General features: G+C 42.8%; 1 protein-coding gene and 1 non-coding gene across 2 annotated transcripts in view; one reads left to right on the forward strand and one right to left on the reverse strand.

Annotated features, from left to right (window-relative positions):
* The window catches only part of LOC124775818 (retinal guanylyl cyclase 2-like), a 295,210-nt gene that overhangs the window by 206,346 nt on the left and 62,833 nt on the right, over positions 1-26,031 (forward strand). The window lies entirely within an intron of this gene.
* On the reverse strand, positions 14,162-14,232 carry Trnag-gcc. The gene has a single exon. It is a non-coding gene; the product is annotated as a tRNA-Gly (tRNA).

A 26,031-nucleotide genomic window follows, 5' to 3' on the forward strand; every position in this document is an offset into this window, starting at 1 on the left:
TGGTGCACCCCCTCTGAATCAGTCAGCACTGGAGTCCACTCCTCTCAACGACATGATGGACTTTTTGCCTGTCACTCCTATACTGCCGCCGGAGGAAGTACCAACAGATGATGGCAACCAGCAGATGCTAGCTGTCTGTCTCGACACAATAGTTGTTGATCATGGAGCTGTACCGACCTCGGCTTTTCAGCCCTCTGGCCGCATGTCGGACGACAGTCATCTGCCATCTGACATGGAACAAGAAGTTAGGAAGCAACGGTCGCCAAGGGAGAGACAGCGCCGTACCCCCTCTTATGGTTGTGTCCATCAGAAGCACGCACAGGATGACGTCTCTCCTGCTGATTATGTGCTGTCCTCTGATTCCCAGACACTGCAATGTCTCTTCTCGCCTCTGTCTCCAGTCAGCATCCACATACAAACACTAACCTTCCCCCATATGCATCTGATGCGGTTGCTGCCCTTTTTTGTGTCTGACGGGACCTGTGGGTCCAACTCTGACAGTGTTCCACTGAAATGGCCCCATGAGACATTTGTCTCCTGGACAGACGATGTTGATGTTGAGGATGGACGTTCTGGGGGTTTAGCACACTGGACTCGCATTCGGGAGGACGACGGTTCAATCCCGTCTCCAGCCATCCTGATTTAGGTTTTCCGTGATTTCCCTAAATCGTTTCAGGCAAATGCTGGGACGGTTCCTTTCAAAGGGCACGGCCGATTTCCTTCCCCATCCTTCCCTAACCCGAGCTAGCGCTCCGTCTCTAATGACCTCGTTGTCGACGGGACGTTAAACAACACTAACCTAACCTAACTGTTCTGGAGGTGCACAGAGTAATAGATCCGCCCCACCCCCATAGTGGGATCAACCTCTCTCCGTCACTGATATGTGCGCTTCCATGGGAGCCCAACAGGGACCTCCCCACGTTTCCTCTGTGTTTGCATCATCAGTCCTCCTGGCATGGCAGCTCTTCAAACTGATCAGACAGCCATGGTTAATGTCAATACCATTTGCATGCACATAAACTGTATGCTGCAGACGTTGACGTTACCCTCGTTCACGAAGTGCTCTCCATCGCATTACAGCACAAGTCTCCTGTGCTTCCCCTACTGGTAGTGGGGTGGTGATCCTATGACATAAGGTATCCTGTCTCCTTGATGCCAGACTTAGTGGCTTTCAGATCATCAAAATCTATGCACTACCTGGTTTGGGTCGCCGCCACCAACGTTCCACTTTCTTCTCCGAGGCAGTCATGCCTCTCTTCCTGGGTCGACAGGATGCCTTAATCATGGGAGACGACTGCAACCCCACCAAAGTGCCCAAAGACCAACTCCCACGTCACTCTCTAGGCATGGTACTAGCGGCAATTGTCCATCAACTCAGCCTTGTGGGTTCTTGGGAGCATATTCATGGTGACTGTCAAGCGTTTATGCATTTCGCTAGCCATTCTTTCAGTCGCCTAGATTCTGCCTGGCAATATTGTTGGAAGGTGCAGGCTAATGAAATGTGGCCTGTTACATTTTCTGACCAGGGCATATATTTTTCTGCCTTCAGTCTCTGTGGTCATAGGGTGTGGAGTGGCCAAGGACCAAGGAAACTGAAAACAATTCATCTTACTTCACCTAACTGTTGGTAACTCATTGCAACAACTTGGACAATTTGTCATCAACGCTGTGATGCATATCAGTCTGCTCTGTTATGGTGGGCCCTCTGCGCAAAGCCTGCCCTCTGCAAGGCCTTGACTGGATACAGAAGGGAGGTTGTGATGTCGCAGTGATGAACGTATTCTCCAGAGTTACACTATGATGCCATATTCGCCAGAGCTTGAGACGATGGTGAATTTTGCCAGGCACCGTTCACTAACCTCTTTCGACGTCGCCTTGAAGGAGCTGTGGTCAGGGTGCACACACATGACGTTAGTGTAGGAGTGTCTGTCTATGCACCACGCGATAGCAGATTGGCGCCACCAACGGAGGACTTTGATTCGTTTTCTCATGACTGATGATGGGTGGCACTTAGATACACAACGCGTTATAGGGTGTGCTCTCCATGTACATTATGTTATGTTGTACTCTGCACAGTGTCACAACCCTGTCAAATTACAACTGTCTCCCAACTCTCCTTTGGCTCGCTTCCTGGGGATGCAATTATGGATCTGCCTGCTAATGTCATGGATGACGAAGCCCATTATGCTATCCAGGCAGGTTCTATGAACAGATCATCTGACCCTGATGGACTGCCACTAGAGTTTTGTCGGACATTTCGACCCTCGCTGGCGCCAGTGTAGACGGAAATTTGTCGGGACTTTGTCACCTATCGCGCAGATCCTAGACGATTTCCTCAATGGCCTCCTCATACCCATCCACAAGCCTCAGGGTACATAATGGATATACGATAACCGCCCCTTGGCATTTCTCAACAGTGACACGAAGATTTTACCACGCTGTTGGCTGCACACCTTAAACGAACACCTACTTCATGGTTTTCCCTGATCAAACCTCTTCAGGAGGTGCAATAACACCAGCACTGCCATCTGTCGCTATTGAGACATAATCGTTCTTGCTCAGATTTGTCATTTGCCTGGACTTTTGGCCACTTTTCATACTTCAGCAAGGTATTCGATCGTGTCGGTCATGACTACGTGGAAGTGATGTTCCACAAAACTGGATACCCTGATACCACCAACGATGTCTTAATGCGCCTTCTTCATGGATCGACGTCTTGTGTACTCTACAATGGCCATCTCCTTCCTTTCATTTTGATCCGTTATTTGGTGCATCAGGGATGCCCACACTCTGTGCTGTTGTATGCTTTCGACGTGGAACCGTTTCTCTGCAGCCACCATCAACACCATCTACAGCAAAGCTTCTGGTAGCTACCCTTAATATGCGCAAATTGAGCGGTATGGCTATAGGAGTGAGGGCTTCCTGCGAACAGCGCTGCTCCAATGCGTGTAGCTGCTATTATCTGATGCTTAGAGCTCGATTTTGCAAGAGATCTGCGGTGCACGATTTCCATCAGCTGCTGGTGCCTGCCATCCCAAATACGAGATAGGCTCCTAGATCATCTTTTATGAGCCGTTGATCTTCTGCAATGGACACAATATGTAAGTTTCTATTTGACATCACAGATCCCCATTCGGCCCAATGCATGCTAGTGGAACTGGGTTCATATGTTACCATGGCTTGCTGTTCAGGGTACAGTACGAGACTCTCATCTACCCACAGCGCAGGAGCGGTTTAGGCCTGTATCAAGTGTGAACAATAACGATTATGTCTCAATAACGACAGAGGGTAGTGTTGATGTTATTGCATCTCCCAAATAACTCTTCTGGTCGGCTCTCAAATGGTGTCATTTTTTCCTCGAACTGAGCTGTCCGTACTGTGGTATTACCAATGCACTTCATGTCCACAAAGGTGATGTATGGCTTTCTTCAGCAGAACAGGTAACTGACTGTGATTGAGGGGAAGCATCCCCACGTCCACTGGCGCGCCGTCTGGCGATCGGTGTGCGCTGGTTATCTTGCCACTGACGTTCAATCCGCATGATATCTTGCGGTCAGTTGGAAGCAAGTCTGCGGTTACGCCTCAACGGAATTCACTTTGCAGACGCTTTGTCGCGTGTCACCTGTGATGTTCTGAACTCGGGCGAGCATCGCCTGGTGTGCGGATCGGCGATAGGCGTCTGGTTCTTGGTGCGACAGATGATGGCCTTAATTACTCATACGACTCCTCATCAAATACCTCTTCACCCACTCCTCTTTCCGTACTCGAGATAGTTTCCACAAACGAAGACGAAATCACTGAAGTGGATTTGTAGATATCCAGTTCACTGCTTGCTGCTGATGGCGAGAAAAATGTCCTTGAGTTTTGGCACTTCCTTAATGAACGACATTGCGCAGTTGTATGCAATCCCAAACACAGTTTTTCTCCAACTTTCTTTACAGTGTATTTCTTAAACAACTACAGAGTTGGGGTGTTACTCCAATAAGAGTTGATCCACGTCTTCTTCAGTCTCAGTACTGGTTCGAAACTTCCTGGCAGATTAAAACTGTGTGCCGGACCGAAACTCGAACTCGGGACCTTTGCCTTTCGAGGGCAAGTGCACTTGCCCGCGAAAGGCAAAGGTCTCGAGTTCGAGTCTCGGTCGGCACACAGTTTAAATCTGCCAGGAAGTTTCATATCAGCGCACACTCCGCTGCAGAGTGAAAATGTCATTCTCAGTACTGGTTCTTCTCTGATCTTTGGGATCTTCTACTCCGAGACACTACGCATCGATAGTCTCACCCAGTGTAGCTATTTACCACTCCCTCCTCGTCACGACGGCATTGTCTTGCTATGAAAATTAAAAGAAATAAAAATCATTTCTGTGTCTTGGACATCCATGTTCCCTACGCTTTCTGTGGTTCCTGGGAGAGGGAATGGGTGAAAGGCTCATGGTGGCCATGCCTCGGGTTGCGACCCCAGCCCATTTTGCCCGCACCCCTCCCGGGTTCGAGTCTCGGTTCCGCACACATTTTCACTAGTCCCCCTTGATTCCGCAAAAAGTCCCGATGCAGCTGATATCATTAGTTCCTTCCCTTTCCTTTCTCCCACCTCCACCTTCTGTTTAAATTATTTTGAAATATGTTTGTTTTTAATCCTATTGTATAGAGATTTTGGTTCTTCACATTACGAAAGATCCTCTCTTAGAACTTGAATAGATGACCATTCAAAGGCCCTCGTGGTAGAACTGGTAGTTTTGTATGCGAATAACTCATAACACTGATTTTGAGATGATCGACTTAAATTCTAAGCACATTTCCATTCGGTTCTGAGCGTTAGAGGTCAGGCAGTTCTCTTGTAAGTGGCAACGGGTTTTTATTGTCTCTTGAATTGCCGGCAAACAGAACTGACAATTGCCGAACGTCGCATGCGATGGCTTGAAATACACTCCTGGAAATTGAAATAAGAACACCGTGAATTCATTGTCCCAGGAAGGGGAAACTTTATTGACACATTCCTGGGGTCAGATACATCACATGATCACACTGACAGAACCACAGGCACATAGACACAGGCAACAGAGCATGCACAATGTCGTCACTAGTACAGTGTATATCCACCTTTCGCAGCAATGCAGGCTGCTATTCTCCCATGGAGACGATCGTAGAGATGCTGGATGTAGTCCTGTGGAACGGCTTGCCATGCCATTTCCACCTGGCGCCTCAGTTGGACCAGCGTTCGTGCTGGACGTGCAGACCGCGTGAGACGACGCTTCATCCAGTCCCAAACATGCTCAATGGTGGACAGATCCGCAGATCTTGCTGGCCAGGGTAGTTGACTTACACCTTCTAGAGCACGTTGGGTGGCACGGGATACATGCGGACGTGCATTGTCCTGTTGGAACAGCAAGTTCCCTTGCCGGTCTAGGAATGGTAGAACGATGGGTTCGATGACGGTTTGGATGTACCGTGCACTATTCAGTGTCCCCTCGACGATCACCAGTGGTGTACGGCCAGTGTAGGAGATCGCTCCCCACACCATGATGCCGGGTGTTGGCCCTGTGTGCCTCGGTCGTATGCAGTCCTGATTGTGGCGCTCACCTGCACGGCGCCAAACACGCATACGACCATCATTGGCACCAAGGCAGAAGCGACTCTCATCGCTGAAGACGACACGTCTCCATTCGTCCCTCCATTCACGCCTGTCGCGACACCACTGGAGGCGCGCTGCACGATGTTGGGGCGTGAGCGGATGACGGCCTAACGGTGTGCGGGACCGTAGCCCAGCTTCATGGAGACGGTTGCGAATGATCCTCGCCGATACCCCAGGAGCAACAGTGTCCCTAATTTGCTGGGAAGTGGCGGTGCGGTCCCCTATGGCACTGCGTAGGGTCCTACGGTCTTGGCGTGCATCCGTGCGTCGCTGCGGTCCGGTCCCAGGTCGACGGGCACGTGCACCTTCCGCCGACCACTGGCGACAACATCGATGTACTGTGGAGACCTCACGCTCCACGTGTTGAGCAATTCGGCAGTACGTCCACCCGGCCTCCCGCATGCCCACTATACGCCCTCGCTCAAAGTCCGTCAACTGCACATACGGTTCACGTCCACGCTGTCGCGGCATGCTACCAGTGTTAAAGACTGCGATGGAGCTCCGTATGCCACGGCAAACTGGCTGACACTGACGGCGGCGGTGCACAAATGCTGCGCAGCTAGCGCCATTCGACGGCCAACACCGCGGTTCCTGGTGTGTCCGCTGTGCCGTGCGTGTGATCATTGCTTGTACAGCCCTCTCGCAGTGTCCGGAGCAAGTATGGTGGGTCTGACACACCGGTGTCAATGTGTTCTTTTTTCCATTTCCAGGAGTGTAATTTATAATCAGTTTTGAGATAGTATTTACATCCGAAGCTAAAATTAAAAAAATCGTATCTACATCTTTCTTTAGATTATTATTCACCAGTTCACAGTTAAGCGTGTGGCAAAAGGTGTAAAAAACTTCTTTTTGACTATTTTTCTTCCACTCCACTCTCGGATGGCACGTCGGAAAAAGAAACATCAAAATTTTTCCGCGCGAGCTCTAATTTCTGTTATTTTGTCACGATGGTTATTTCTCCCTATGCTGATGACGATTGAAGGGGAAAATTACCGATTGTAATTTCCTGAAAAGATTTCGGCGCAGCGAAAGTCTTTATTTTAATCATTACTACCCTTATTCGCTTATCATATCGCTGACACTGTCCCCCCTATTTAGCAATAATACAAAGCGAGCTGTACTTCTTTGAATGTTTTCGATGTCAGTAATCCTATCTGGTAAGGATTCCACATTGCACAGCCATACCACAGGAGAGGACGGACAAGTGTATTGCAAGCAGTCTCTTCAGTTGATTTATTTCATCTTCTAAGTATTCTTCTCCCAAAGAAACGCAGCCTTTGGTTCGTCTTCCTTGCAGCGCTTTCTAGAGATGGTTTCAGTCTAAGTAATTCGAAATTGTAAATCTACCGGTATTATAATAAGAATCGACAACTTGTAAATATACGTAACAGACACTTCATGCAATTTTTTTATCATGCTTGTGGAGGCCATCCAACTTTTTGCTACTCAGAATCATTTGCCACTTCCTGCACCATGCAGATATCTTATGGAAATGATTCTGTAAGTCGTTTCACCTTCTGATGATTTTATTCTGTAAACGACAGCATCATCTGCGAACAATCCGAGAGAAGTGCGCAGATTGTCTCCAAAATAAATTACATAGATAATCCCTGCTGGAATGTAATCTGCACACTGAGCAAGCAGTAAAGGAAACAAAGGACAAATTTGGAAATGGAATTAAAGTTCAGCCGGCCGCTGTGACCGAACGGTTCTAGGCGCTTCAGTCTGGAACCGCGCTGCTGCTACGATCGCAGGTTCGAATCCTGTCTCGAGCATGAATGCATGTGATGTCCTTAGGTTAGTTAGGTTTAAGTAGTTCTAGGCCTAGGGGACTGATGACCTCAGATGTTAAGTCCCATAGAGCTCAGAGCCATTGGAACCAATTAAGGTTCAAGCAGAAGTAATAAAATCTTTGATGTTTGCCGATGACATTACAGTCCTGTCAGAGACCGCAAAGGACTTGCAAGAGCAACTGAATGGAAGAGATATTGTGTTCAGAAGACGTTATGAAATGACAATCAGTAAAAGTAAAGCAAGGGTAATGGAATGTAGTCAAATCAAATCAGGTGATGTTCGAGGAATTGTATTAGGAAATGAGACACAAAAAGGTAGTATATGAGATTTACTATTTGGGTAGCTAAAGAACTGACCCAGTGTCATTTATACTTCATTTAAATTAGTCTGAGGATGTATTTCCTGATCGCATACCTTACACCAGAAGGAATTATTGTGAAAATCATTCCTGAGACAGTGCTGAGTGAACAGTAAAGTAAGAAATAAAAAGAACCATGTGATGTGTATATGAAGTACCAGGGAAAGAACGAAATACACGTTGTGCTAGCAGGAAGAATGGTTCAAATGGCTCTGAGCACTATGGGACTTAACATCTATGGTCATCAGTCCCCTAGAACTTACAACTACTTAAACCTAACTAACCTAAGGACATCACACAACACGCAGACATCACGAGGCAGAGAAAAACCCTGACCCCGCCGGTAGCAGGAAGAACAGAAAATAAGAGGGTTACTAAACGCATAACAATAAAGGGGTGAGAACTGGACACGATAGTCCTTTGAAATGAAAATAAGAACTGACAGAGCTAGAAACTCAACACCGACAGAAAACAGTTCATGCTACTGTAGCAATTCAGATGGAAAACGTCTGGAGTGTGATACACACTTACTCTAAGTACGGATAGCAAAATTTGTAAATGAGCCTGAAGAGAATCTTCAATTACTTGATACTGTGTCATTTTGCTACTACAGGGCGAGCCATATAAACCCGAACTACTTCAATGGGTAATAATTTCCCTCTGAAAGCTCGTTAAAACGGGAAAGTTCTTTTAATGATCTCAGTAGCTCTGGGAGAATCAGAAGTACCGCCCATTGTTGGCATGTTGTTTCTACGCGTAATGTCCTGTGTCCTGTATAATGCCGCGCTTGTACGGCTCGTGTTAGTTCGTTCGTCGATCGCGGTTTGAGAAGCGTTTTATAGTTCGAGCCTCGTGACAATAAAGAACAGATTAGTGATTCGTTTTCAGTCTTTTGCTAGGAGAAACATACAGTACACACTTAGAGAGAGGATCTTTATTGTGAAAACTAATTGGGAGACAGACTCAATGGTTACAACACAACGGGAATTCCGGAAAGAATTCAGTGTGCGCCACGTTCCAACAAAGGCAACAGTTTTATCGATTGTAAGGAAGCTGCAGACAAGTGGTGTACTAAACAGTGACAGTGGTAAACATAGTCCATCACCGACTGCAGAGGTTATTGATTATGGTCGAAGACGCTTAGGGAACTCTCCAAAGAAATCGTTGCGTCGATTGTGCCAGGAGACAGGTATTTAAAATGTACATGTCAGAGAGCTTCTACCATAAAGAACGCACATGTCAGAGAGCTTCTACCCTAAAGAGCGCACGTCAGAGAGATGCAACCCTAAAGAGTGCACATGACGCAATCATTGCAAGAAACAGATCATGAGAAAAGAGTGCGTTACTGTTGATGGTTTCAAGGGTTTGTTTTTCTACTTCCACACATTCTCTCCGTAACATGGTTTACAGATGAGGCATGGTTCCAGGTGTTAGGCTACATCAACACACAAAACCGTAGTGTAAACCCTCATATCACTCACAAAACGCCACTGCGTGACAAAAGGGTTGGACTGTTGGCTCTGCTTTCTTTGAAACGACTGTAGATATTACAGTTCATACGGGCATCTTCCATACATTTGTAGAGCACTTGGGTGATGCCAAACTTACAAGAGATTATTTCCAACAAGATGAAGCAACATATTACACATCTAACGATTCCATGTAACTTGTAACCAGTTTCTCTGGTGACCGAATAACCTCAAAAAATTCGTACCGTAACCCTCCCCACATCTGACCTAAGGCTCCCTACTTCCAGATTTTTTTTCTTTTGTGGATATCTTAGAAGCCGAGGGTGCAAGAACAGACCACGGACAACTGCAGGACTCCGTGAGGCCATTACATGCGAAATAAGCAATACTGGCGAGGATACACTTCACAGAATGTCGCGAAATATGCTGAAACGAGTACAGTTGCGCGTTACCGGTGGTGGAGGGCACTTCAACATTTGTTGTGAGGACTTTGTGTGTATTTATGTAAGTATGTATGTTATCTCCCAATTAAGTATTATCATCTCAGAAATTTGCAAATGTGACCCACTATGTGTTATGACTCACTGAAGTAGTTCAGGTTTATCTCGATCGCAGTCACAAATAACCTGGCGCTGTATTACTCGAAATTACTCTCTCCCTCCAAACTGGCCCAAAAAGGCCCAACACTACAGACCGACCGCCGTGTCATCCTCACCCGACTGGGCGTCATCGGATGCGGATTTAGAAGGGCGTGGGGTTAGCATATTACTCTCTTGGCCGTTGTTAGTTTTCGCGACCTGGAGCCGCTACTATTCCGTCAAGTACTCCTTAGTTGGTATCACGAGGCTGAGTGCAACCCGTTAAGTCAACAGTGCATCGCGGCCTGGTGGTCAATCTTCCAAGTGCCAAACGCGCCTGGTGCTTAATTTCGGTGATCTGGCAGGAACCGGTGTATCCATCGTGGCACGAACGCTGACTGATCGAAACTACCCGAAGTTAATTTATCAGTAACAAAAGTTACAGAAATGGTTGCTACTGGTAAACATATTGTCAAGTCGTGCACTGATAGCCGTCCCATTACGGATTCATCTTCCATGATCTCACAGTACTGCCAGTTGATCTGATACTTCATTATGTCTTCATTCTCTATAAATGATTCCATTAATATTAATCGAAATGTTCTTCTTCAAATATGCGATTAAATCATACACTTCTAGCTAGCGACATTTTCATATTATGTATGAACCATCCACGTTTCTCTTTGTGAACACAGTACTCTACATGTTATAGAGTGAAATTATCGTACGTTACATTTACGTATTTTCCTCCTCGAAGGAAGGAAACAACAGTTGCATCAGGGGTGGCCAAGATTTCGGATTGTGGGTCATGTCCGGCAATGAGTGCCAAAGTTCTCATCCTCGCTGCACTGTTCCCTCTCGGCCACGCCTCGCCATCTAAGCGCGAGAAGGGGGATGAGGGGAGAACTGCAAACGCGCCAAATTTTAATGGCAGTGCGTCGGCCTCTGTGGCCGAGCTGTTCTAGGCGCTTCAGTCTGGAACCGCGCTGCCGCTACGGTCGCAGGTTCGAATCCTGCCTCGGGCATGGATATGTGTGCTGTCCTTACGTTAGTTAGGTATAAGTAGTTCTAAGTCTAGGGGACTGATGACCTCAGAAGTTAAGTCCCATAGGGCTTAGAGCCATTTGAACCATTTTGAATGGCAGTGCAGTCGCTCTGCTTACGACTTGGTTTTATATTTAACATTTGTCAACAACATAGATTACAAACAGTACGAATTTGCAGTATTATTTAATTTTTTTTGGTGAATAATATAATTTTTATCTGGTACAAACTGTTGGCATACAACCAGACACAGACAATTTCACAGAGTTTCGCACTCTAGTTTAGTTTCGTAATCGAAGAAAGAGCTTTCACACAAATACGTCGATAGAAATATTGCAGCACTTTTGCGATCTCATTATGGAGTCTTGGAAACTCTACCTGACGAAAGCAATGTAGACGCCCTGTGTAGTACTAACGTATAAAATTTGTCACTGTAACTGGTATTGTGTTGCAGGTCAGTCAGTTATATCTGCATGTGTACACGGGCCCTTTTAACTGAAACGGCAAACGGCCCCGCAAACAGCTCTAAAACGGATGTAAGATTGACAGTGTCCTGCAAGCTGTTATAAAAATATGCTTGTAATTCGTTCATGTCGACCAGGAATTTTTCAAATCTTGCGTTTTCTTTAACGTTAAGCTTAAGGAACTGTATTGCCTTTGTCAGAATGTATCCCAACTCCAACGCGATATTTTTTTAATGCATCCCCATCAAATCAGAAAGAAGTTACCTTTCAGGCTCTTATTGTGGGCAGTTTGCAGTCAAGCCCACTTAAAATTCTAAGTCTGCAGTCCATTCCAGATGTCCTAATTTTCGTTCCTGCATTTCTTTTTCCTTCATAAATTCAAAAATAGCGAGTCTTAAATCGAAAAATCGTTCCAAGCATGTCTCCTGACTTAACCAACGTACTTGACAGTAATACAGCGTATATCAAAAAGAATCGTCCGATTTTTAAAAAATCATAACTATTGTGTTATTTGAGATATGTGCGTGAACAACATACTATTGTAAAGAGCAAACTCCCGAGTTTTACATGGTTCCCGCTAGGTAGCAGCAGTAGGCGCCCTCTTCAGTTCTAGTAAAAATGGTGTCGGAACAACAGAAAGCTATTTGTGTTCTACGTTTTGCGCAATGCAGGTCAGTAATAACTGTTCAGCGTGACCTTCGTACTAGGTATGGTGTGGATCCTCCTACAGCACAGAACATTACACGAAGGCTTAAAAATTTCGCGAAATACGTTATTTGTGTAAAGACAAATTGCCGGGCCGTCCCGAAGTGTCTGGCACAAAAGTCGAACGCATCCTTCATAGTTGCACAAGTAGACCACAGAAATCCGTTCGCCGTGCAGCTCGAAATACCCCCTATGCCCGTCTGGCGTGTGATGAGTCGACATTTACATATGAAACCATACAAAATTCAGCTACTGCAAGCTATTCGTGAAGGTGACAAACAATAACTTGTGGAGTTCTGTAATTTCGTTGTTGGCAAGATGGAGGATGAGAGTTTTCTTCCAAGCTTAGTGTTCAGTGACGAGGTAGCATTCCATTTAAATTGAAAGGTGAACCGCCATGACGTGATAATATGCGATACGGAACAACCACATGAAGTTGTACAAAGTGAGAGGAACTCTCAAAAATTTAATGTTTTGTGCAGTTTCACGGGAAATGGTGTATGGCCCACTTTTCTTTGCTGAGAACACTGCTATAGGAAGCGCATACCTCGATATGCTTGAGAACTTTCTTTTCCCACTGTTGGAGGGTGATTCGAACGACTTAATTTACGAGCAGAGTGGGGCACCGCCATATTGGTATCTGGAAGTGCGGGAATTTTTAAATCAAAGGATTACTGAACGATGGATCGGTCGCACAGGACCAAATGATTCAGCCTTCCATTATTGGCCTCCAAGGTCACCGGACCTGACTGTATGTGATTAATTCTTGTGTGCGTTTATAAAAGACTGTTCATGTGTCTCCGTTACCAGCAACAATGAATGATCTGAGACATGGCTTAACAGCAGCTGTAGAAGCTGTAACTCAAGACGGGCACAAAATTTGAATGCTGCATTGACATTTATCGTCCCCACACCCCTCCTATCCGCATTCTCCGCCGAGGATGCGGATAGTCCCGGTGGGCCACTCGTGGCCTGAAGACGGAGTGAATTAAGTGCATTAAAACTGACATTTATCGTGCATCTAAAGAGAGGCATATTGAACACCTATCGAAAGGTACGAAAAAAAATTTTAAGTTTCCCGTTCATCAAAAAACAAAATTTATTGTGTATGTTTATTAGTTTCAGAAATGTAGATGTGCCAAATTGAATGATTCTCTTTGATACACTATGTATATGAAGTCTCCAAACTCTTCGTTCTGTTACATTTAAATCTGTTGCACATGACAATGTAATAATGCGTGCGACTTCAGAATTTTTACAATGTGCACCACCAGTTTCTTCATGTGCTCCATGCCTACAAATTTAACATAAAGTGTTTATTGATGTATAGAACAATGAATCCCGTCTGTTGATCGTTGTCATTTCTTGCTCTTTCATTGTCGACTAAGTCTTTAAATTCTTTCTGTATGGTACTCTAAATGGTGTTTCATAGCAAATATGCAGTACCCGTTGCTTATGCTAATTGAGAATTCTCATCCCTCTCTTCTGTTAAAATTGGTTTTTCGGAAAAGCACTGTTAAAAACATGAAATTGTAAGAATAAAATATACTTACAAGGCAAACAGAATCGTAAAGTGCTGCATTCTGCTACTTGTTACGTGTTCTCTTCACTGTACGTTACATTTACATTGTCAGTTCACCCAAAGATGTTACGCATGTTATTGATGTGTTATGTTTACACTGAACACAAAGATAATCGAAAGCTGAGGCTTGCCTATTTCGTTTACTGTGCATCATAATTCAGTTCTATATTGTTTTATTTTGTATTATTAAAATTTGGATGGGCGTCTGTGCGCTACACCAACACCAAGAATGTAGTAATTCGGTTCATTTGTATTCATCAACAGTCGCAGCCCTCATGATGCCCGTCCTTTAGGCCCGAAATAATCAACGCGTCCTGTGTGTACAAGCGGAGCTGCACGCCAAGCTCGCCGGTCGAAGTAGTAGCGGAGGGTGGCAGACAGATGGCGTGGGTGTGCCAGGTAGCTCGCTGCCACCACTTTCCAACTGTAGGTAGAAGCCTTCGTAATGTTCATCGGAAAACCCGCGTGTTGTATCGCAGTATTTCTATTTATTGCCACAGCGGACTATTAACAAATACACTTTATATAAAAATTGATGCATCGGCCGGGAATCGAACCCGGGCCGCCCGCGTGGCAGGCGAGCATTCTACCACTGAACCACCGATGCTACACGATTGTTGTATATAGTTTCCGTAAGTAATGGTCTTGTAAGTTTCCATTTGCAGGAAGTAATCAAATAAAAATGGTAAAATGATAACAGATACTCCTCTTGATTACATCAAATCTCACGTTCAGACAAGATTTCCTTTGTTCCTGCTTGACCACTAAGTGATCTACAACAATTAGGTGTACATAGAGTTTATGTCGTGACCGGCATATAAAATGTTACATGATTTGCTTCCATTGGTACCACTAAAGTACATCGCTTTAGCATAGCTTGCTAGAAATTGGAGATCAGAAAAATACGTCAGTTGCAAAGCATTTGTATAGAAATTCGAGAGGTACTGTACCGGTGTCCCGCAATCAGTTAAGAACTACAGTTAAATTCTTTTTTCTTGGCGGCTCGCGCATGCCCGCCCAAACGCGGGAGATTGCTGCGTTGCCAGTTGCAAATGACGCACGCTCCAAGAGAAGCAGCGCCATAGTACGGTTTTGTGCAGACACATGGTGTTCCGACTGCTTTGACACACTTATTATTCGATCTCACAAAAACTATTTGCTACAAAAATTTGATTTTTACACATCTTCTTGACAGATACCTTCCCCCCCATAAATGACTTAATTTTGTTTCGATGTTCAACGCAGTTATTGTGCAGCATTAAATGTAGTAAACCATTGCACGAAATTTTGAAGAGTTTGCAGAGGTAAAAGTCCATAGTGTATTCTTTCCGTATGGTCGATTTTAGTTGCCACAATATTGGGAATGAAATGTGGACAAGATACCTAAATTTCATATAAAATATACTGTATAACAATGTCTCATTTAATTTAAGTACCAGATAGGTTGTAACCTCCCCACAAAAATGTATGACAATGATAATGACCCAAGTGTAACCTCCCCACAGAAATAATGAAATAATATAAAAGTCAATGACAATAAAAATGTGCCAAATGTTGACTCCCCACAAAATTAAGGAATGAAAATTGACCATAAACCAACAACAATATTAATTAAATAGCGAACGATGAACCAAATGTAACCTCCTAACAGAAATAATTATGTCTGATAAATTTTATAAGGACAGCAGCGCTGACCTTCGGCCCTGTATCCTGAATAAAAAAAAAGCAAAATTTCTTACCTCAATAAACTGCAACTAAAGAAACTGCATCTATATCTGCTCTTATTTATCGACACAGCTTCGTGCAATGCTGGCGTATATTTAATTTTGATTATCGGAGGAAATGCATAGGAAATATTCTTTAAATTGAAATGATTGTTTTTCTTTAAATGAGTTACTTTATAAAAGAAATTATTATTGGGGCATTTTTTGAACAAATTAATTACAATTAACATACATTACTAGATGTGCGCAATGCTGCTTCATTACCTTCTACAACAATACATATCGTCCCGAATCGTGACCAGAGTCGCGAGAAGAGCACACCGCCGACGCATGCCGACTTCTGCTCGGTACAACTGTCTACTCGCTACTATTGTCGACTGACTACTACTGCAGACTCGCGCAGACTACTACTGTTCCTGCCGACTCGCTACACGCAACTACTGACTGACTTCTACTACAGACAGAGTACAACTGCTCCTGCCGACTCGCTACATGCTACTACTGTCGTCTCGCGCGGTCAAGCGCAGACTAGCGACGATAAATAACTCTCTGGTCAGAGATTCTGTCATGCCTCGCCATCGCTGGTAATGAATACATACGTGTTTCAAGGTGTCGTATGTAATACTGGGAAATATTCCATCTTCAGCGACTATAATAAAACTTTTATTTATACGAGAGTGATTTCGCTTTTTTAAAAACGTTCTAATTAAACCAAAGTTGGCGAAGTACGCAAAACTGAATTGTGGACGCAACAAAACATAGAAACTAAAATCTATTGCCAGTGAGGCGCAGTGCATAGATAATGTGTGTGTGTCACAACGGATAGTAAATACTTGCCAAAACATAGATTAGTCGACGAAAACATTGAATATGATGTTGCCAAAGCAGCCAAGCAAAGAACTGAGACAGTCAAGAAGCTCGGCAACGTACGAGCAGAAATTCTGCTCTAAATAATACTTTTAATACTCTCGCAAAAGAATATATCTCAATATGAATAGTAAAACAGCGACTGCGGAAGAGAAGACATACAAACAAAAAAGATAACATGAATAGTGTATGTATGCCTTTTCACTGTTTTTAATTGCTGTGAAAAGAAATATTGGAGAACAAAATTAGAAAAACCGAAAACTTATTATGATTATAATGAAGAGACAAGGCACTAGAAATTTCAAAAAATTACATTCAAACGAATAAAATTCATGAAGTAAGAAACTTCGATATTGTTTTAAAATAAAGAAAATATTGAGCACCGATCATGGTTTTTTTCCATCTCATTTTGTTCGTTATAGTTCGTTGCATTTGTTCGTGGCAGACGTCCCCTGATGCCTATTGAAGTTCATTATTGATCCATTCACTCAGTTTTTTTTATTACAGACGGCAGCTAACCGCCTGACCGAACACGCTTTTTTTTTTAAATCTCATTTTTGTTCGTCTTCGTTCTTTGTATCTGCTCGGGGCGGACGTCGCAAGATACCCGTTTCAGTTCGTCGTTGATCCATTAACTCAGCTTTCTTATTACAGAGGGCAGCTAACCCTCTGACCGAACACGCTGTTACCATGCCAGCAATGCTGAGCTACCATGCCGGCTTTGAACTCAGAACCTATCACATAGCAGCCAAACATCTTAACCATTACGTTAACGCAGATTGTCATTCAACAGAACTTCTGGAGGACTCTAAAACATCACATCAAATACCGTCAAACACCGTTGGTCCGACTATGAATTATTCACGTTTTGTCGAAGTACAATAGGAAATAAACATTACCGCTGTTCTTTATTGTGGAAATGCGGTTCGTGAGAATGATACAAACATCTTTCCTTGCTGTCGCCTGAATGAGGAGGCTTATTGCTTGTTTGGTTTAATTAATTAATAGAATATGAAGCAATTGGTATAAAGAAGGCTTTTTCCAAACTTTCTATAAAAGAAAGTCTACTATCAAGACATTGCTTTTGTTCAAAGTACTTTATGACTGAACATTTCTGAAACTGAAGACACTCGTCTGTGCTCTGCATTGCACTCGAGCTCTGGCAATGTCGTTCTCTGTTCATTTGCTGACTGTGTATTGTGACGTCAGATGCGAAGAACGAGCCTAAACTCGGCCGCCGTAATAAATGGCGCGCACTATAGAATAGCAACAAACTGCGACAGCTTCTCCAACTTTATTATATTTTATACTACTATATGAAGATCTCGAAAAGTACGAGACCGATTTATTCAATTTTTTACGCGATACTCCAATAAACGTACAGATAGACATATGCCAAAATCTTGAAATGTGAACCGGTTCACTTAAAATTTATACACAACTCTCTAATAAACATGAGGACGGACATAGACGATTATAAACAGGTGAAACGTTTTTAGCGGAAATCTCGAAAAGTTCTTGGACTATTTAGTTCGTATTTTTACAAAGTACTCTGATCAACAGTTGGACGGACATAGAATATATATTTTAATACATGTATCTCGAAAAGTACTTTACCGTTTCACTTCGAGTTATCATACAACGCTCTAATAAAATTTTGACGGTGTAACTTATTTATATACTTTTAAATATATATAATACCTATGAATATAAGTAGGATTTAATAGGTAAACGTTGTTAGCATAACTCTCAAAAGCTACTTGATCGATTTACTTCAAACGGACACAGTCTATACAGTTTTTTAAATGTACAGGTTCTCTGTTACGGGCGACAGCGTGAACAAAATTCTGATTGATGCTGTAATGTGTACCTGTGCATTTTACTTTTTTCTCGCAGTCAGTTCTAACTACGACACCAGGGCATTTAAACCAATACACATATTGTTTCTCCATATATTTATAATTTTAAACGAAATATATATACACAACAATGTGCTATTTGTTGCACTCCTCATGGTATGTTTTAACAGAAAACAGGAAAGTTATATTGATGGCCTCCTGGTTTATGATTAGAATACTACAGTGGAATGTGAATCGCTCAAAATTTTGTAATCCTACGCAGTTTAAAACCTCTCAAAATACTATCACTGACGCTACTATCCTCATGGATGCAGCAGCCAATGGTCCAAGCCGATTTTCCCACTCATAAGCGGGTTCAATGTGTGCACAATACTCACTTTTCGTTACTCACTTGATTGTTGCTCTCCTTACTTCTGAAATGGCAAAAATCGAAAGGAAACCAGAGTGGAATTAAGCCATCGCGAATATGGACGAAATTCCTTTGACATTTTATGTGTCGAATAATAGAACAGTTGCCACGCAAGGTGCTAAAACTGTAACTATAAAAACGAGTGGACATGAAAAATGTACTATACTGTTGTCCTTTCATGTTGTGCTGACGGTACTAAACTTCATCCAGTGATCATTTTCAAGCGCAAAACAATATCAAAATCTTTTGAAATATCGCCTGTTGTTGTTGTTCACGTACATGACAAGGGTTGGATGAACGAGGCTGATATGAAGTTATGGATTAACAGAGTGTGGGAGAGAAGGAAAGGTGCTTTATTGAAGAAGAAAAGTTCTCTTCTTGAGCTAGATCAGTTTAGTAACTGTTTGAAAAATTCTGTGAAAGAGAAATTGAGTCAGGGGAATACAGAATTTGCTATTATACCGGGAAGACTTACTTCACAATTTCAAGCTCTTGATGTCCCGATTAATAAACCATTTAAAGCGTATATGAAAGAGGAATGGAACAAACGGTTGATGGATGAAACCCAACATGAATTCACGCCGAAGGGAGCTTTAAAACGACGTACAATCAAACAAGTGTGTCATTGGATAAAACAGACGTGGTCTAGAGTGAGGGAATCTTTCAAGAAGTGCGGCATAAGTAACTTTCTTCATGGCGGTGAAGGCCATCTAATATACGAAGAGGAAACGATCACGACGAAGAAGAAGAGGATGAAAGTTCAGCTGTAGATTTACAAGGATTTTAAAGGTCATTTCTGTTTTATAAACTAAGAGTTTCTTTAGTCTGGCTTTGGATTATAATAATAAAAATGATAACAAAGTAGTTTTTAAAAAAATTGGTTAAAAATTAAGGTGCGTCTTATAGTCCGTAGTGTCTTACAGTCCGTAAAATACGACAAAACGAAGCCAGAGTTAACTATAAAAAAGCTGATTTGGTAACAAAGCAACTATCGTTTTGTGCATGACATTACCACCCACTTTGTTCCTCTACACTCGCAACAAACCAGCTAAACAATGCTATACAACTCAATCATAACTGACACCATGCCAGGATCTTTTTTAGGCGGTTGGCTGAATTTAAATTAAATGGTTGTCATCATAGATTGTTGCCACTAATATTTTCAGAATGTCAGAAATATTGTACAGTTACTGTACTGAAAAGGACGATCCAGATGATGCGTAGATTCACCTTAATGACGAGCAAACAAACGAAGATATACCGTGCTTACAGAAACTCCTGCAATCGTTGAAATAATTTAGAATAAGAAGATGATGAAAACATGTGCCACAGATCTAATGCACTTGAAAAAAGAAACTCATATCACAACCGTAAGTTGCTTTCAGTGAATAATGCTTTACTGACAACTAGTGTCGATAGAAAGCACAGTTTTACATTCGACGTAAAATTTCATCATAATAAAATTTCTCTTCCTTGTTTAATTTCAACCCTTGGTGGTAAAGAAAATTAGACTTAATTATTTTGTACGGTTTTTTTTTAGGCTGAGTTTTTCAGTGGAGCCGGCCGGCGCTACAGTCTGGAACCGCGAGACCGCTACGGTCGCAGGCTCGAATCCTGCCTCGGACATGGATGTGTGTGATGTCCTTAGGTTAGTTAGGTTTAAGTAGTTCTATGTTCTAGGGAACTGATGACCTCAGAAGTTGAGTCCCATAGTGCTCAGAGCCATTTTTTCAGTGGACAGCTAGTATGAACTGTCATCAACCACATCCCAGACCCCGCATTCCCTCGCTTCAAATTCCCAGTGGTGCCATTTAAATGCGTGGAACTTCAGATGGCAAAATCGCTAAGACTTCGAAAACAACGTTTAACTGGATTTTGGAAGTTTGAGACGCATTCGGTTTGGCCGAAATCCGATTTTTTCCGTTCCTCATATCATGAAAATCAGGGACCAAAAAATATGTTTTATACTTCCTGTCGCCAGACGCGTATTTTTTAGCTCCTGCAACTGAGGAAAGCCATTTTCATGTACCTTTATTCCGTAAAGATACGTGATGCGAAACACTGACCTGAAGATGGCTTAATGGTTGCCAACCAAAATTTTGTGGCAGGAAGTCGAGGTGATCCGGCTGCAATCCCGAAATTTCATGGAATATTCTGTAAAGAACTATTGCGAAAAATCATTGCTTTTTAATTTAGGATAAGAAAAGGTGGCCTGACTGTCGCATTCCTATAATTATCTTGCATTTCTCTGACAAACCTGTTTACCTGTTTTTACGGTTCCGTGCCACAGTCGGTAACAACCGAACCCTTAGAGTTTCGCTTTGTTGTCTGTTTGTCTGTATGTCAGTCCAGCTGTTAAAATCCCCTTCTGTCAGGAACGGTTGGACGTATGAATGTTCAAATCCATGTCGTATTTGGGACGTAGTAGTTACTGGTATTAAGGAAAACGTGGAAGGGAGGACCCACCAATGTAACTTTATTTTCACACAACCTGTTTATTTAACAATATATAATCATCAAATTGTTTTCTTTACAAATTAACAAATTTGTGAAATGAGTAAGCTTTTACGAGAGAAATCAAAAGAAGAACAACATCACAATAATTACAAGGGCTCGGACCTGCAACCCCCCCGTTATCGGGTGAAAAAAATGGTTCAAATGGCTCTGAGCACTATGGGATTTAACATTTGAGGTCATCAGTCCCCTAGAACGTAGAACTACTTAAACCTAACTAACCTAAGGACATCACACACGTCCATGCCCGAGGTAGGATTCGGACCTGCGACCGTAGCGGTCGCGCCGTTCCGGACTGACGCGCCTAGAACCGCTTGGCCGTTATCGGGTGAAACAGCGGTGTTCACTAACGCACTGGACACAGTTTCTTTTATTAAATGCCCTTCTACAACACATGAAAACATATAAGTAATATTGATGACAAGAGTATTTCAATTACTTAAACAGATGAAATAACATTTTCTTTTTTTTTTTTTAAACTGTATGTCGAAAGGTTCGGGGTTAAGATGTGCACCTATGCTTAAAGGTTAAACGAGTTAGGAAACAACTATGACACCGATATGGCTTGCTTCCAAGCGAGGAACCTTTTCATTTCAACCAGCAACCAAAGTGCGACTGGATTCCAACCCGTCCCTTTTGACAATCTTATTCTGACTAAAGTCCTGGTGACAATTGGCTGTTATTATGTCAAAAGTTAAATTGCTTCTCAGTTATGAAGGCCGCTCTGAAGGCACGTTTTAAAACATTACATATGAGCACTTATTACAAGAGAACTCACTCGGCGGAACCACAAGATCCAGTTAAAAACAGCCGGCCGCTGTGGCCGAGCGGCTCTAGGCGCTTCAGTCCGGAACCGCACTGCTGCTACGATCGCAAGTTCGAATCCTGCCTCGGGCATGGATGTGTGTGCTGTCCTTAGGTTAGTTCGGTTTAAGTAGTTCTAAGTCTAGGGGACTGATGACCTCACATGTTAAGTCCCATAGTGCTCAGAGCCATTTGAACCATTTTTTAACCAGTTAAAAACACACCAATAATGACCCGGTCTTTCAAAGACGGGAACGCACAGCTTAGTACAACAGGTAGTTGAAATTACGTTATAATGGCGATTTTACCCGTATATTCCAATAAGAAGCACGGCCATATCCAATATGTATAGACTTCTACGCTAGACCTGTGATGCGGGCTAACAGGCTGTAGCGGCTAGAACCGCTCGCCCAGTCTGGCCGGTTGCAAATAGATATGGCATTACAATAGTATGTGAAATAGACATTTGAAGAGTAGTCTGCGAATGTTTGTTTGTTTTAAGTACAACGCATCATATGAGAAATAAAGTCATTCCCTGCCTGATGTTTGACTTTTGCCATTGCGACCCAGTCAGCCTGAATGGAGGACTGCTGAATGTTATAATAATGGTCGCCTCCCACCTTCATGACTTTATGTCACATTTACATTATTGAAATTGGAACATTCTCTAAAATCTTGTAATTCCTGCGATCGATATCTTACCAGTGTCAATGTCGATAATAGGCAAAAATAGTCGAGATGCTCGATTCCCAGAATGGATACACATAGTTAAATTTCTGTGGAAACCTCAGTGCGCGAGTTCTATTCGCACCTGACAGCTTTTTTGCATGAATGTGAATTTTAATCTTTCGTTCTTTTTTTAAGTAATGTTGTTCACAGCGATGGTGATAAATTGTGTTTAATATCTTAGTCATTTCAATTCTTTTCGTTTTTTAATATTACCTGTTCATTAAATTGTAAATCGTATCGCAAAATATTACAGAACTAATTAATAATAAACCTTCAATGTTGTGTTACATTCTTTTGATTTGAAAATTTCTCTATAATGCTATTTTTGTGTGTTAGCCCGCATCACAGGTCTAGCGTAGAAGTCTATACATATTGGATATGGCCGTGCTTCTTATTGGAATATACAGGTAAAATCGCCATTGTAGCGTAACGGGAGGATGGCATTTGTGAGACTGAGGAAAAAGCGGTTAGGAATGCCCGAAGAGCTACTGTAGAACGTGTAGTTACAGCAGTTAGCTCAAAAGTGGTCTTTATTGCTCAGGTTGCAATTGTGATTTAGGACTCGAGCGATGCTGGACTTAAAGTGCCTGAGGATGAATAACGTCGTCGTAATTCCTTCGCAATTAGCATTAATTTGTTGATTAATCTGTGAATTTCATTTTTGTTGTTCCATTACGGTAAAACGATATTACCTCGTAAATCAAAAATCAAATGGCCGTTGAAGAACCTTCCCCGTATTTCGCTCCAATCTAAGGCCTCCTTGCCTGTTGCCGTGCACAATCACTTTGATTAGGAGGGGACCCGACACTTGAGGATATTGGTTGCGACGGGAAATCTGTCATCCTGCGTTAACACGTTTATTGCAGATACGTCTTTCACAACCGTGTTATGCACATAAATGTCGCAGCCAGGCAGTCGCGCGTTTAATTTCGGGTGACGTATGGAAACATTGCTCTGTTCAATTAAACCTCCCAACCAAAGGACAAACGTTACGAGAATATTCCTAAAGTCCGTACTATCAACGGTAGCGCTGTACACCATGGAAATTACTACCAAACAAAGGAGACGACCTTACGTTTTACTTAAAAGAAAGAAGAAAAAGAGAAAAAAGAAGGAAGGTTGGAGCTGAACACTTCAACAGCGGAGTACTCACATGTGCTCGGCATTTCCTGAATGGTCCAGGAAGAAGCGAATAATCGGCAACGGGCTTATTCAAGAAACCATCGTGACATTTCCCCAAAGTGGTTTACGATACATTAAAACACACCTCGTTAAGTAAAAAGAATCAAATATCAAAAACTTCCGTTGCCAATTGGTTGACGGCCATATGCCGAATTTTTCTTTGCACTACACTTTTATCAGCAAACAGGTCGCTACACACGTTTTTCCATTGGTTTTATTTTCCTTTCATATAATTTTATTGAAGATAATTTTAGCAGCTTTAATGTCGTGGTAGCTAAAAGAGCTACCGCCACCGACCTTGCAGCATATACTGTCCTTGCCAGTTTGAATACTACCATTTTTCGTCAACAGGATTCGATATCAAGAATCATATGTCACACACTAGGATATACATGTTGCATGGAGTGAACGTTAAGAAAACCAACACAGCTGTTATTGCAGCTGTATTAAGATACCCAGTGGAACACCTCTGGGATGCGTTAAGAACGTCGTCTTCGCTCCAAACCCCATCGTCCAACATCACTATCTTCTCCAGTTATGACTCTTGACGGAGAATGGGTTGCTATTTCTCCATAGATACTCAGACACCTCACTGTAAGTGTCCCTAGCAGAGTTCATCATAAAGCCGGAGAGAGTGTATACACCCCACGTTAATGTCCGCTACTTTTTATCAGATACTCGTAGCGTATGTGCCCTGACAGCGGAAGAATTTTTCACCATCTGTGTTTAGGCAGCGGGGATGGAAGGGGTGGCGGCAGAAGCACCTGAGTACCACACCACACAAAAGGAAGTACCTGAATCTCGGACATCTCGTTAGTGTCTCACAGAGGCGGGAGCAATATGATTTGTTTGTGGTGATCCGTTCACCCGACAGGACCGTGTGCTCGGCGATTACCTTGGTGCGATTCCAGAGAAGCGGGCACCCACGTTCTACGTTTTCATTCACTCTCATCATATCAGCATTACTAAAACGTCACAGCTTCCTTTTCCCACTCAATACTGTCACCTTTAGTAATTGGTTCAAATGGCTCTGAGCTCTATGGGACTTAACATCTGAGGTCATCAGTCCCTTGGAACTTAGAACTACTTAAATCTAACTAACCTAAGGACATCACACACATCCATGCCCGAGGCAGGATTCCAACCTGCGACCGTAGCGGTCGCGCTGTTCCAGACTGAAGCGCCTAGAACCGCTCGGCCACAACGGCCGGCCCTTCACTAATTAATTGGGCTTAAAAGATCTTATCAGCACCAGCGAGTATAAGCGTGTCTATCAGGAGTTCTTTCACATAGTCGTAATCAGATTTTTACCGAGTCTGCAGTTCTCATGGAAATTTAGAGTAATTTACGTGGCTGGTGGGTTCCACAACCTTCGACTGATGTTGACACATAGGCCTGCATATTTTTTGTCATACAAAACAATTTACAACAATGTAAAGATCGTGACTGTGAAAGAAATGATCAAAATACACGAAGTATTGTTATTAGTAGCAAAACTAACTGAATCTGCAGGTTAAACTAAATGTCAGTCCCCAGATACGTGGTAAAGGACGTACTGTGTCACTGACTGCAGTTATGCTCATATAGATTTTAAGCAATAACAATGATAATGTCGCACACCAAACACTTCAGTTTACAATTCTCCAACACAAACAAGACGTTTTTAAACAAGTGTTAAAATGAATCGTGAATTGGCCGCAGGCCGCAGTAGCTCACAAAAGATGACTATGTCATTATTCTTAAAACATTTGTGATACCGTGCAACAATTTGTTTTAAGCCCTTGCAATAAATTCCGCCGCTTATGATTTCATTCACTTGAGAAGTGATGTTTCTCAATACTTCACCGTCTCCAGTGTTGCGATACATGCCATTTCTTGAAGTATAGAAATGACTGAGCCATATGTTTTAAGATCAGAGTTGCAAGGAGCCGCACGGTTCGAAAAGTTTCGTTTCAGTGTCCCCAATTTTCTGGACAGTCCAAGTAGCAGCGTGTGGACGTGCTTGAAGACAATTCCGAACGTCAGCTTTTCACTTCGTAGTTCCTGAGTGATTCGTTTCAGCATTCATGGGTTGTGGTTTCCATAGTGAGGTAATCCGTAAATCTGTTACCGATGTGGTCAAATTGTCGACTGTCCGAGAGACCTATCGATTTTTATTTCTGTCAGCTTAAGTTATTTCTCGAAATATAATTTTTGGCAGTTATGTATCACGCACACGCCACGGACGTCGCGAAAACCGTCAAAATACATATCAAGAACTAAAAATAAACTTGCAAATAACGCATTTTATCAAGCGAATGTCTTAGCAGTGAAAGAAG

Source organism: Schistocerca piceifrons, chromosome 2 (assembly GCF_021461385.2).
Source record: "Schistocerca piceifrons isolate TAMUIC-IGC-003096 chromosome 2, iqSchPice1.1, whole genome shotgun sequence".
Taxonomy (NCBI): Eukaryota; Metazoa; Arthropoda; class Insecta; order Orthoptera; family Acrididae; genus Schistocerca; species Schistocerca piceifrons.